This window comes from Neovison vison, chromosome 11 (assembly GCF_020171115.1).
Source record: "Neovison vison isolate M4711 chromosome 11, ASM_NN_V1, whole genome shotgun sequence".
NCBI classification, from domain to species: Eukaryota; Metazoa; Chordata; class Mammalia; order Carnivora; family Mustelidae; genus Neogale; species Neogale vison.
In genome coordinates, this window is record NC_058101.1 from 98,322,075 (window position 1) to 98,335,437 (window position 13,363).

General features: G+C 36.8%; 1 pseudogene; it reads left to right on the plus strand.

Moving 5' to 3' along the window:
* Positions 1 to 4,585: 4,585 nt before the first annotated feature.
* On the plus strand, positions 4,586 to 4,749 carry LOC122890588 (annotated as a pseudogene).
* Positions 4,750 to 13,363: the final 8,614 nt, after the last annotated feature.

Sequence of the window (13,363 nt, forward strand, 5' to 3'; positions counted from 1 at the left end):
ATAAAGAAAGATGTTATTTTTAAAATAACTTTGTTTCTGTTGTTTTAATCTAATATGTTCAGAGGTATTCATTCTACCATGGAATGAAGAATCTTAATTAGCCATATGGCTTAAAAAGCCATACCTTTGCTAGATACGCAAAAATAAATGTATATTTTTTCAACAATATTGATTCTATCTTTCCATAGTAAACTGTACTTCTTCTTCACAGAAATTAAAGTTAGATATACAGAGTTAGACTGTCCTTTTTGAGCAGGAAATAGAAAAATGTCCTTTCTGTTAGTTATCTACCCAGGAATCTGTTATTGAAACTTATACCAAACAAGCAAGAAAATGATATGGCCACCTTATACTCTTCTCTGGCATTCAAAACATTAGTCATACATGTCCCTTTATAGAGTATAAAAAGCTCTAATATTGCACAGAGAACCAGAAATAATGTGATAGAAAATATAGCCTAGCTTAGTCTCTGGTTCTTTCTGCCTCTTAACTCTTACACCATCCAGCAAGCAAGGTTTACACCACAGAGAAAGGATGAAGATATATATAGAGGGCCTGATCCCACTACCTTCTATATAAAGCTGACCCTGAGAACCAAACAAAGAATGCTAAGTGCTTTATATTCAAAGCAACATTAACAAAAGTCAGTCAATGCCTGTTGGTCAAAAAATGAAGCAGTGATAGGACTAGCTTCCAAAGCTTAGTGAGAAGAAAACAGGGGAAAATTCCCTGAGTGAATTTTGTGGTGAAGAATTTCGGTCAGTCATACATTGATAATCTATAAGCAATCAAATTTTCATCTCTCAGTGCTGGTAATTCTACTCAAAACTCTCTCAAATTATGCCCATAAATGACTTATTTTGTTGCTCCTAAAGTTCGGACTTTTTTTGCCAAAAAAATATCCTCCAATTTTATATTCCTCAGAACATATAGATTTTTTTTTTTTTTTTTGCTTAAGGAAAGAGATGATAGATGGATAGATAGATAGATAGCTAGATAGAAAGGGCATTAATAAAAACCAGACCAATAAAAATCTAGATTTTAAGTCAGGGTGAGCATAAAAATAAATAAATAAATAAAACTTGGAGCAAAAACACTTAATTTTTTTTCCTTGAAAATAATAGAAACATCTCAACCAATCAAAAATTTTTATTATCATACAATTATTTCTCTCTCGCACGTACACTGCCTTAATGATAGAGTAGCCATAGTAAACTCATATATTTTCTGGCCATCTCCCCAGTTAGAGCCATATTTTGGCTAGTTGCTTGTATGTCTTTCACATATATTATACACACATGTAATGGGTATCACTATGCTTTATAATATGAAGAAATAGCCTGTGTAGTTGTCTAACTCAGACTTCAAATGTTGTTTCTGTTTGTTTGTTTTTGTCCTTTTGAGTATCTGGCAGCCTTTGCTCCATGATATTTCCATTTTAGGCCACTCCATGTCAGTGTTAGTCATCCCAATGGTTTTGGCTGCTGTGAGGCACTGTTTTCCAAAGTTGCCTGGTACCACTACCCAAACATTATAAAAGAGCTGTTTTCTCATGAATGAACCTTAATGTTTGCAAGTGCAATATCATGATTGGCCATCATGAGTTCAAGACTTGACCTCCATGTTTAGGTTTCATGAGTTAGCAAAACATAGGTTTGTTGAGATCATATTTTTTTCTGTTTTCTCAGTGTTTTCATTCACCTTTTCCTTCCCTCTCTTTTCAGAGAACTTGTTTCCATGACTAAATTTGTAATTTGTACACTTGAGAAGATTCTTGCTCCCTTATTATTGATCTTTCCTTCATCTCTTTCTCTCAGTTGCATTTTAAACCAATCCTTCTTTCTCTATTAGATCGTCTCTCCCAGGTATAAACAAAGTCAAGCTTCCACATCTTGGGAAAGAAAATCCCATTTCCTACCAGCCATCATTTCATATCTTATCTGAACCATTACAATAGCTTCCAACTTGTTCTCTCTGCTTCCAGTCTTGCTTACTGTGATACAGTTTTTTTTTTAAATCTCTGTTTCACTTAGTTCTTTTTTTTTTGTTGTTCCAATTTATTTATTTTCAGAAAAACAGTATTCATTATTTTTTCACCACACCCAGTGCTCCATGCTAAGCTGTGCCCTCTATAATACCCACCACCTGGTACCCCAACCTCCCACCCCCCCGCCACTTCAAACCCCTCAGATTGTTTTTCAGAGTCCATAGTCTCTCATGGTTCATCTCCCCTTCCAATTTACCCAAAAGCACATACCCTCCCCAATGTCCATAACCCTACCTCCCTTCTCCCAACCCCTCTCCCCCCAGCAACCCACAGTTTGTTTCGTGAGATTAAGAGTCACTTATGGTTTGTCTCCCTCCCTATCCCATCTTGTTTCATGGATTCTTCTCCTACCCACTTAAGCCCCCATGTTGCATCACCACTTCCTCATATCAGGGAGATCATATGATATTTGTCTTTCTCCGCTTGACTTATTTCGCTAAGCATGATACGCTCTAGTTCCATCCATGTTGTCGCAAATGGCAAGATTTCGTTTCTTTTGATGGCTTCATAGTATTCCATTGTATATATATACCACATCTTCTTGATCCATTCATCTGTTGATGGACATCTAGGTTCTTTCCATAGTTTGGCTAATGTGGACATTGCTTCTATAAACATTCGGGTGCACGTGCCCCTTTGGATCACTACGTTTGTATCTTTAGGGTAAATTCCTAGTAGTGCAATTGCTGGGTCATAGGGCAGTTCTATTTTCAACATTTTGAGGAACCTCCATGCTGTTTTCCAGAGTGGTTGCACCAGCTTGCATTCCCACCAACAGTGTAGGAGGGTTCCCCTTTCTCTGCATCCTCGCCAGCATCTGTCATTTCCTGACTTGTTGATTTTAGCCATTCTGACTGGTGTGAGGTGACATCTCATTGTGGTTTTGATTTGTATTTCCCTGATGCCGAGTGATATGGAGCACTTTTTCATGTGTCTGTTGGCCATCTGGATGTCTTCTTTGCAGAAATGTCTGTTCATGTCCTCTGCCCATTTTTTGATTGGATTATTTGTTCTTTGGGTGTTGAGTTTGCTAAGTTCTTTATAGATTTTGGACACTAGTCCTTTATCTGATATGTCGTTTGCAAATATCTTCTCCCATTCTGTCAGTTGTCTTTTGATTTTGTTAACTGTTTCCTTTGCTGTGCAAAAGCTTTTGATCTTGATGAAATCCCAAAAGTTCATTTTTGCCTTTGCTTCCCTTGCCTTTGGCAGTGTTCCTAGGAAGATGTTGCTGCAGCTGAGGTTGAAGAGGTTGCTGCCTGTGTTCTCCTCAAGGATTTTGATGGATTCCTTTCTCACATTGAGGTCCTTAATCCATTTTGAGTCTATTTTTGTGTGTGGTGTAAGGAAATGGTCCAATTTCATTTTTCTGCACGTGGCTATCCAATTTTCCCAACACCATTTATTAAAGAGGCTGTCTTTTTTCCATTGGACATTCTTTCCGGCTTTGTCAAAGATTAGTTGACCATAGAGTTGAGGGTCTATTTCTGGGCTCTCTATTCTGTTCCATTGGTCTATGTGTCTGTTTTTGTGCCTCACTGTGATACAGTTTTAATACAACAATCGTAACCATCTTTTAAAACTATGCATTAGATTATTAGTTCCTTTGCTCCAAATCCTCCAGATGATTTTCCCAGATTCTCTCACATCCTCCAGTCTGAGTCAAGTGCTCCTACTTTGTGCTTTTATAATGTTCATGTATACTTCTACTATGTTATGCTGCAATAATTATTTTACTGGTATCTCTCCTGCACTGAAATCCTTGAATTCAATTTACAGGATATTATCTGTTGTTGTATCTATAATGCCTAACAATAATGTGTGTTTAATAAGTGTTTCCTTGAAGAATGAAAGAATAAATGAGTATATTCTGAAACTGTAGAGCTCACAATTTTCTTTTATCAACACCTACTGAGTGTTACGTTTATACATTCTTTCTCCTTCTTTAGTATTCTCCACTCTAAATATAGCTTTTCGTTTCTTTCGCATTTCATGCCATCATGACAAATAATAATCAGTCTTCAAAGACAGACAAAGATTCTTCAAGAGGGAAAAAAAACAAACAAACAAATAAACAAAACAAAACAAAACAAAAAAAAGACCTGGATCAAGTCTTTCAGGATTTGTTCATAGTGTGCCTTTGGTCATCACTTACTTTCATAGTTCCTTCACCTTAAATAGGATTATTGACTTGTTGTAAGATTCAAATGACAATATTTGAGAAAGCACTTTGTAAGGTGTCTACTTCTACATAAGTAACAATATATGTAAGACATTATAATTTAGGCAGCTGACACCATTCTAAAGGTGTCAATTATTTTAACTTAGTTAATACAACAGTTTTACAAGGTGACATATCCCCATCTTATGGAGACATCTATATAGCCCCATTTTACAGATGAGTACATTGAGACACAGGAATGTTATATGAAAACATAGAAAATAACTGACAGAGCCAGGATTTGATCCCAAGGGATCTGGCTCCAATTCAGAGTTCCAATCTTTCTTTCATTTTTCCACTGTATAGTGACGGCATCCATCACTTCTCGGCCTTTTGGCTAAGATCAAGTGTAGCATCTCTGCCAGAATGTCCTAATGGGCCTTTGAGATTTCTGGACCTTCCTTGCCTCTGTAGTGTTGTTTCTCGTGAACAGCACTGCCATACTTTTTTGAGCCTTTCTATAAAATAAGCTTGAAGATTGAGATGAACTGATGTAAAAAAACAATCAAACAAAAAACCCAAAACAAACAGGTAGAAGTCCAAGAGAAGGAAAGACTCAGAAACATCCTGGCATGACCACAATGTACCTCGCTGTCTAGTTGGCATGCTTATTGAAAAGTATTTTTGAGGAAGGACAAAGCAGACTGAGGAAACCGAAAGTATGAGTTATTTTCTTACACTTCCATATCCTCTGTCTCCTCTTTCCCCATATCAAGTCTTCCTGGCTTTCTTGTTTTCCTTGCAGTTCCCAGAGACATTGAACTGAGACAAAGATGGGTGGTAGGGCTGGGGCCTGGCTGGCAGCCTCCTTCGCCAGCGGGCAGACAAGATCCCTGCCAGCGCGGGACGCACATCCCACTTCACCGTAGGCACCGGGAGAAGCATACCAAGAAAAGACAGGTCAGGCAGAAACTTATGAGAGGGACAAATCATCTCAAAACCTGGAAATAGTAGTATGTAGTCACTTCCTGATACTCACCCCAGTGATGAGGTCAGAACAACATTCAGCTCACAGGTTTTACTGACCCAGAGCACAGCACTTGTAAAAAGGTAAGAGTGAGAAGACTTCTTAATTAGGCAACTTCTCACACACTAGAGAAAAATCTACTTTCATCCAGTTTTTTTTTTTTTCTTGAATGGTAGAAAGATATTTAGATACTAGTTTTAATTTACAAATTTTAACACCCCATAAACTCGAGGATAAAGCAGTCAAGACATCAGAAAGAATAATCATTTAGATTAAAATAGCAATTGGATTTTTTTGGATTAAATAATAACTCATGCGGTAGCCCCAGTTTGACAAACTAAAGCAAAATATATTAAATACAGTTTAACAAATGCAACACAATGCTTAATCATTTGAGTTAAGAAATTAAATGTAACAGTTATACAGAAGGGTCAGGAAAATTAGTGATGCATGCCCCACAGCAATATGCCATAGTTCTCACTGACTTTAATAAGAGTCACTAAAATTTAATTCTGACTTTAATAAGAGCCACTAAAATCTCATGGCCATTTTCAAGAACTGCATCAAGAAACACGATTAAAAGTGCTCACTGGAATTTTTATCCTTTCTCTTTGATGTGTGGGTAAATACAGGTTTTAAAAACTCTAGGAGGAAAGGGAAGAAGGAGATAGAAGAAGAAGGGTTATTACTTCAATTTTCAGTTTGAAACAGAATTTTATTTGAAAATAAAATTTTTATGAAGTCTTAGCTGTAACTTCTCAGTACAAAACAAAACAAAAACAACAAAGTTAAATATATTAAAACACAGGTCATTTAGAGCTTCCTAATGGCAAATATTATGTCATAGTAGTTTGACTATTGTTTATAATATGTTAGTTTAAAAGAAATCTTGGTTTTAAAATTTCTCAAAACTAATTAATTGCCAAGAATCTATTTCATTCTTTTAACCCAAGTACTTCCAGGGGTGAGGAGAGGGAAGAAAACGGGGATTGCCCTATTGTTCTCCTTGATATCCTCTCTACAATTTAGTCTCCTTCCTATGTATCACTTCTATAATATACATACTCTTGCTCAGTGCAAAATAATAATTCCAAACAAATCTGATTTTTCAGTAGAGTGCATGAAAAGTATCCCTAGTTTCCAATGTTAATGGTGAAAACTCTGATTATGGTTATAGAAAAGATGTCCAGAAATCCAGAAGCAGAATTAAAAATACACTGAAAGGAACAATGACAAGATAAAATTGTGTCAAAGGATTATTACAGTGAACAAAATGCTAAATACACAAGGATAATAAAAAACATTTCAAGAGGAGTAGTCATTAAAATCCCGTTATTATAACATTCTAAGTAAAGAATAGAGTACAGACTATTAAGAACCTTTTCTCCATCCAGGATCCAAATCAACATCGACAACTGAACATGATCAGTATCAGTTTGAGTTTTGTCACAGTTAACAAGCCAAATTGACGCAGATCAAAACACCTTTTTCATGTCGAGAATAGAGCTTGGTTGTCAAAAAAGCATCGTGATGAGTGACCGTGGGGAAACATCCTGGCAATAATCAATCGTCAATCAGTCATGGAAAGTGCTTATTCGGCTCTTGTACGAGCCTCTTCATTACTGGCTGTGGACTGATCTCAGGAGAGAGAAGATAAAGGTCCCTTTCAATGAATAAAGCAATAGTTTCTGCTCAGAGAGAGATGGAGAGAAAAGCAACCTAGATTGGGTTGAGAAATCACTTTTGCTTTCTAATTGTTTGGTTTTTTTCCCATTTTAAAAAGATAGCTTTTAAAAAGAAAGTGGCAATAGAAGTAACTAAAACGGTGCTAAAATTTGCCTTCTTTAAAACTGGTAATTCATCATTTCCTTAAATAAATGTCATAAGTCAGGGATCTAAATCTGCACAGTGGGAGCTGATTAATTGAAGTGAATGTGTTCTCTTTAAATATATACATAAGAATATTTCTCTATGTGTATATGTGGGCAATGGAGTGATGGTACCTGGCAGTAATATCTTAAGAGTATTAATAGGTTAATCATAATATTAGTTTTCGGTAAAGGTTACATAGTTAAATAAAATGTGTACGATTCGTAAAATGTAAATGCAAAGGCAGAACACTCAAGTGGCTTGAATTTACAGATGCCCTTTTTTGGGGATATTAAAATTCTGTCCTCTTGGGATCTGTACACAATAACATTGAATCCCACCAGAAGGCCCAAGGAAAAAAAAAAAAAAAGTCATTTCTTCTCTGCTGCCTGTTTATTTTTGAAGCAGATGCATTCTTTTTCCCTTAAGTGAGTCCACAACCACTTTGGCACCTACCCGGAGCTACTAAGCATAACTGAATGCTTATGGTAGGAAAGATGGTAAGGGAAATAATTTTCAATGTATTTTCATAGTGGAAAACAGGTTTGCCAAAATAGTTTGACTTTATGAAAGAGATGAACAGCTGTATTTGGTTTATAATAAATCTTTCACAAATCAGTAAAAGCAAATAGACAGCACAACTGCAACCCATAAAAGTGGAAAATATTAAACAACAGGCAGTGAAGTTGTTAAACTTTCCCACAGACACTGCAGGTTTGAAGAAAAAAAAGGAAGAAAGAAAGAAAGTCTAGAAAATCCGCACATGCAACTCACATGAAAAAGTGGACCAAATCACATCAGAAGAGGAGAAGGAATTATTGCTGATTAGAGGAAAAATCCTGTTAAGGTGACTTTTCTGGGCATCGGGATGAAGGTGTCCACGGCACTTTCCTCCTCCTATTACCGAATGTTAGTGCAGAATAATTACTTGCTTGCCAAAAATGACAGGACATTGACCCTGCAGACTTATTGAATTCTCATTGCTTGCCTCCAGGCCATGTCGGGGGTTATTCAATTTTGCCTGAGGAGGACAATCTATTATGAGAGATGAGTCAAGAAGGCATCCTCCTTGATTGCCCACCAAAACCATTATCTCAGCACAGAGAGGGCATCGGCAGGGAGTGGACAGACAAGACAACACTGATCTCGATTACCCAGGGACAAGATACAATTTACATTACTTGAAGCCACAGGACAGAGGGCAATCAGCCCTGGGAATAGGGCGGCAGCCCTGGAGTGAACAGGTATTAACAGCAGAGCGGCATCCAAGCTACTTGCTTATGCTAGACATGACCTTTAGCCTGACAAGGTAGTAACTGGTTTGATCTGTAATTATGTAAATAATTTTACATTTATGACCAGAATTGTTCTCAAAAACCAGAAGCAAAAGCCAGAATCCTAACATATGAAAATCTATGGATCATATTTACTTTATCATGTCTGGATTTGATTTTCTGTTCTAAAGCCATTTCGCATCCATAGCAGCTGTTTGACCCAAGGAACTTGTTGCAACCCAAATTGCTTTCTAGTAGAGAAAACAACAGCCTCAATCCTAATATGGTCACGATCCCCACAGCCTACAAACACTCCTCCTCCTCCTTCTTCAAGTTTTGGATAATGAATGAAAGCATGAAAATATCCTTTAAGCATAAAGCCCCAGTGTGCAATGCACTGGGAGTGACATTGTAAAATTTTGATTGGAGATTCTGCTCTATAAGCCAATTTTACGGGGCTAATGATAACATAAGAAGAAATCACGTAATATTTCTCTTTAGACGCAATCATTAGCTAAACCTTATTGGATACAAGTATCTTGTTAACCTCTTCTGCTAAACTGGAAAATCGTACACTATTTTTATTTCAGTCAGTGAGAAATGCTTTTTTACATGTTTTGAAAAATGATTGAATTGAGAAAAACAAATGCTTATATTTTTCTGTGGTTATAAGGGTCAGAGACTATGGTAGGGGTTTCTAAATATAATGATATATTCAATTTAACATATTGGAATAACAGTATGCTCAAAAGACCTAGTAATGGGTAGATGTTTCTGGTCTTGGGAGTTCCTGTCAGCATGAGATAAAACTCCAGTAGAAACAATGGTTTGCATTTTCTAGATAATTATATAAGAATCCATGGGAAACTGTTTCAAATATGAAAAATTACCCATGTTATTTCAGAATTCTCCTGCTATGCTATTAGTATATCTGCAGAAGCTGAAAAGCAAATAACCTCTCATTCCCCCATGAACACTGATTAATTAGGGCATGAAACCAGGGTGATTTGTGAAAGAGCTTTGCAAAACAAAAGCTTTGTGTGATTTTATGCTTGACTCCTATTCTGAATCAAGCCAGTAACTAAAGAAAATTATAATAAAGCACTGACTTAAAAATTAGAATATGTGGTAACAGAGGCTCAAAATTAACTGTCATCCCCTCTTTTCAAGTTAGAATTCGTTAAATGATCAAGATGCTTTGGGTTCAAGCCCTGCATATGAACAGATTAATAGGCCCTCAATCTTGGGTCCAAGGCAAATGTACCATTCAGTGTAAATGGTATATGAATTGGAATTGAGAAAAACAAAGGAAATTAAAGATACTACTGTGTTTGGCACATAGTAGGCCCTGAATGAAAGCATTGATTGACTGATTATACAAAACATCGACTTTTGGCAAACCTTGCATTAAAGATCAGAGTGTAATAAAATGTATAGATGGGCCTGCATTTTTATAGTTGAGGAGGTGAGCTGCTTGTGTTAAGTCGGCATGGCACGTAGTTTAGGGAGAGTCCCTGGAGTTAGACAGTTTGAACTAGAATCATATGGTGTAGTTTGGGGCAATTTATTTAACCTTTCTGCGCTCCAGTTTTCTCATACACAAACTAGGGATAATAATAGAACTTACTTCGTGTGGATATCGTGCAGATTAACTGGGCTAATACATTCATAAGAGACATTTATTAGGCACTTGGCACAAATTACACTCCCCATAAACTTTAGTGTTTACTGTTAAGTGTAAAGCCAGACGTCATTCAGTTAGGTGAGGTTAGGGCATCAGCTAAAAAACAGGCTACTCTTTTTTTTTTTTTCCAATTTATTTATTTTCAGAAAAACATTATTATTTTTTTCACCACACCCAGTGCTCCATGCAAGCCGTGCCCTCTACAATACCCACCACCTGGTACCCCAACCTCCCACCCCCACCCCCCCGCCACTTCAAACCCCTCAGATTGTTTTTCAGAGTCCATAGTCTCTCATGGTTCACCTCCCCTTCCAATTTACCCCAATTCCCTTCTCCTCTCTAACGCCAATTGTCATGGAGGACAAGGCTACTCTTTTATTAAAACACAATAATCACCCCTCCTCTGAGGCTTTTTGTCGCTGCTGTTGTACATCCAGTTTAGAGAAGATAGAAAATTCAGATCAACAAAACATATATACACTTTGAAATCGTCCATAATCTCAACACCAAGGAAGAAGCAGAGTCAGCAGCTTGGCATCTGCTTTACCAAATAGATTTATCTGTATGTGATGTATACACAGTAAAACTTTGTCATATAAATGGAGTGTAAAATTAGCAATATATAAAATATGGATAGATTTTTCTTGTGAGATTACCAAAAAGACTAGGGTGAACCTGCACAGCTAGATATCTGAACAGGAGAGCAAAAGATCTGGTGCTCAACTGCCAATTACAGGGGCTTTATCACAGGGTTTAATTTGACACACACGTGGGTGTGTATGTGTTTGCATTTGTATTTATATGAAATCATGCTATGATTCATACAGTTTGGCTACTCGCTTCTTCATTTAACAATAGGCTGTGAGCATCATTCCATGCCCAAACTGTATCAAACCAAGTCAAACCTTCAGCTCTGAATTCAGACAAATCTGGGTTCAAATGTTAACTGACACTCACTGTGTATTGCCAAGCAAGTTACTAAGCCTCTATTTTTGCATCTGTTAAAAAAAAAAAAAGATTTTAACCATCCCCACCCAGCAATTGCAATAATCCATATTGAACACATAGTACAATTGCATGACACTCAGTAAGCTCTTCAAAAAATATTAGTTTTTTAAAATTTTATCTCTATGGTAATCTTAAATGCCTGCCTAGTAGTCCATTTTGTGGCTAGAACATTAATTATTCAGTCCAGTCCACAAGCCTTAGATACTTATGGTTTTCTGGTCTTGCTTTCATCACTATCATAGAAAATGCTGTATGTGACCCTTTATAGGTGGGAAGATGAACCCCTTGTGTTAAATTTACAGGGAAGTTACAGTTTAGTGACGTTGAGCCACCTTATACATGCACTTTCGCCATTTGTCAGATTCTTTCCTTTGAAGCAGTTAGTAGAAGCAAAACTTCCTGGGTCAGAGAGTAAGGTATGAAAAAAATAAAGCTTTGTATCATCTTCAAAATTGCTCTCAGAGAGATTACAACTATTCCATTTCTAACAGCATCATATAAGATTCCCATTTCCATATTGTCAATTTCCTAAATTGAGGTGTAATTTATACAATGTAAATTGCAAGATCTTAGCTGTGCAGCTTTGTGGATTTTATGCAAACATCTGTATAACCAGGACCCCAATTAATACATAGAAAACCTCCAACACACCAGGATTCTTCTTACCTCTTTGCAGTCAATACCTCCCCTAGTCAGAGGCAAATTCCATTTTGACTTCTAAAACTATAAAAGTCATTTTGTTTTGTTTGCATCCTCTTGAACGTACAATAAATGGAATCACACAATATTTATGTGTGTGTGTATGCCATGTTTTGCTCAACATGTGTTTTTGGGATTCATCCTTCTCTGCAGCATCAGTTTCTCCTTTTTGATTGTAATATTTTATTCCACTCTATAAACATATCTCATTTTTTTTTTTTTTTTGCTGACTGGTTCTTATTACGCATTTTTTTTCCAATTTATTTATTTTCAGAAAAACAGTATTCATTATTTTTTCACCACACCCAGTGCTCCATGCAAGCCGTGCCCTCTATAATACCCACCACCTGGTACCCCAACCTCCCACCCCCCCGCCACTTCAAACCCCTCAGACTGTTTTTCAGAGTCCATAGTCTCTCATGGTTCACCTCCCCTTCCAATTTACCCAAATTCCCTACTCCTTTCTAACGCCCCTTGTCCTCCATGCTATTTGTTATGCTCCACAAATAAGTGAAACCATATGATAATTGATAAGGAAGATGTGGTCCATATACACTATGGAGTATTATGCCTCCATCAGAAAGGATGAATACCCAACTTTTGTAGCAACATGGACGGGACTGGAAGAGATTATGCTGAGTGAAATAAGTCAAGCAGAGAGAGTCAATTATCTCATATTTTTTTAAGACTTTATTTATTTATTTGGTGCAGAGAGAGAGAGATCACAAGTAGGCAGAGAGTCATGGAGAGGGGAAAACAGGCTCCTGCTGAGCAGAGAGCCTGATGCAATGCTCAATTCTGGACTCTGAGATCATGACCTGAGCCAAAGGCAGAGGCTTAACCCACTGAGCCACTCAGGCACCCCAAGGCGTTCATATTTTTGCATAGGTTTGGACATTCAGATTCTTCCCAGTTTGGGATGTTATGGATAAAACTGTTGTCAGCAGTCATGTATATCTCATTTGGTCAACCTATGCTCTCATTCTTTAAAAAATTCATCTATGAGTGGAATTGCTTTTTCATGAGGGTAGGCCCAAATTTGTCTTTGGTAGATAGTAAAAGTTTTCCAAACTGCATAAAACAACAGAACCTGGGGAGCATATGTGCTATGGCAAGTGCTGTGAATTGTGTAAGACTGACCTGTACCCCTGGAACAAATAATACATGATATGTTAATGAAAATAAACAAACAAAAAAGTGAATAAGGTTTGGGTGCTCTCCACCAAGAAAACAATCTGTACTCTCTTCAGCAAGATCCAAGAATTTTAGCCGTTCCACATCTTCATGGACAATTGATATTATCAGTTTTTTTAACTTAGCTGTATTGATGGGTTTTAATCTACATTTCTCTGATGAAGAATGGTATTAAACACTTTAAAAACATTTTTTTAGCCATTTTGTAATCCTTTAATAAATTTCTTAATCAATCTTTGCCCACTTTAAATGATCTTTTCTTATTGACTTGTGAAAGTTATTTATACAATGTAAATACAAAGCTTTTGTCATATATGTAATATCTGACTCTTTATTTCTCTCTATATATTATGTATCCCTTTCCAGTTTGTGGCTTTAATGTTCATTTTTTTAAAGTGGT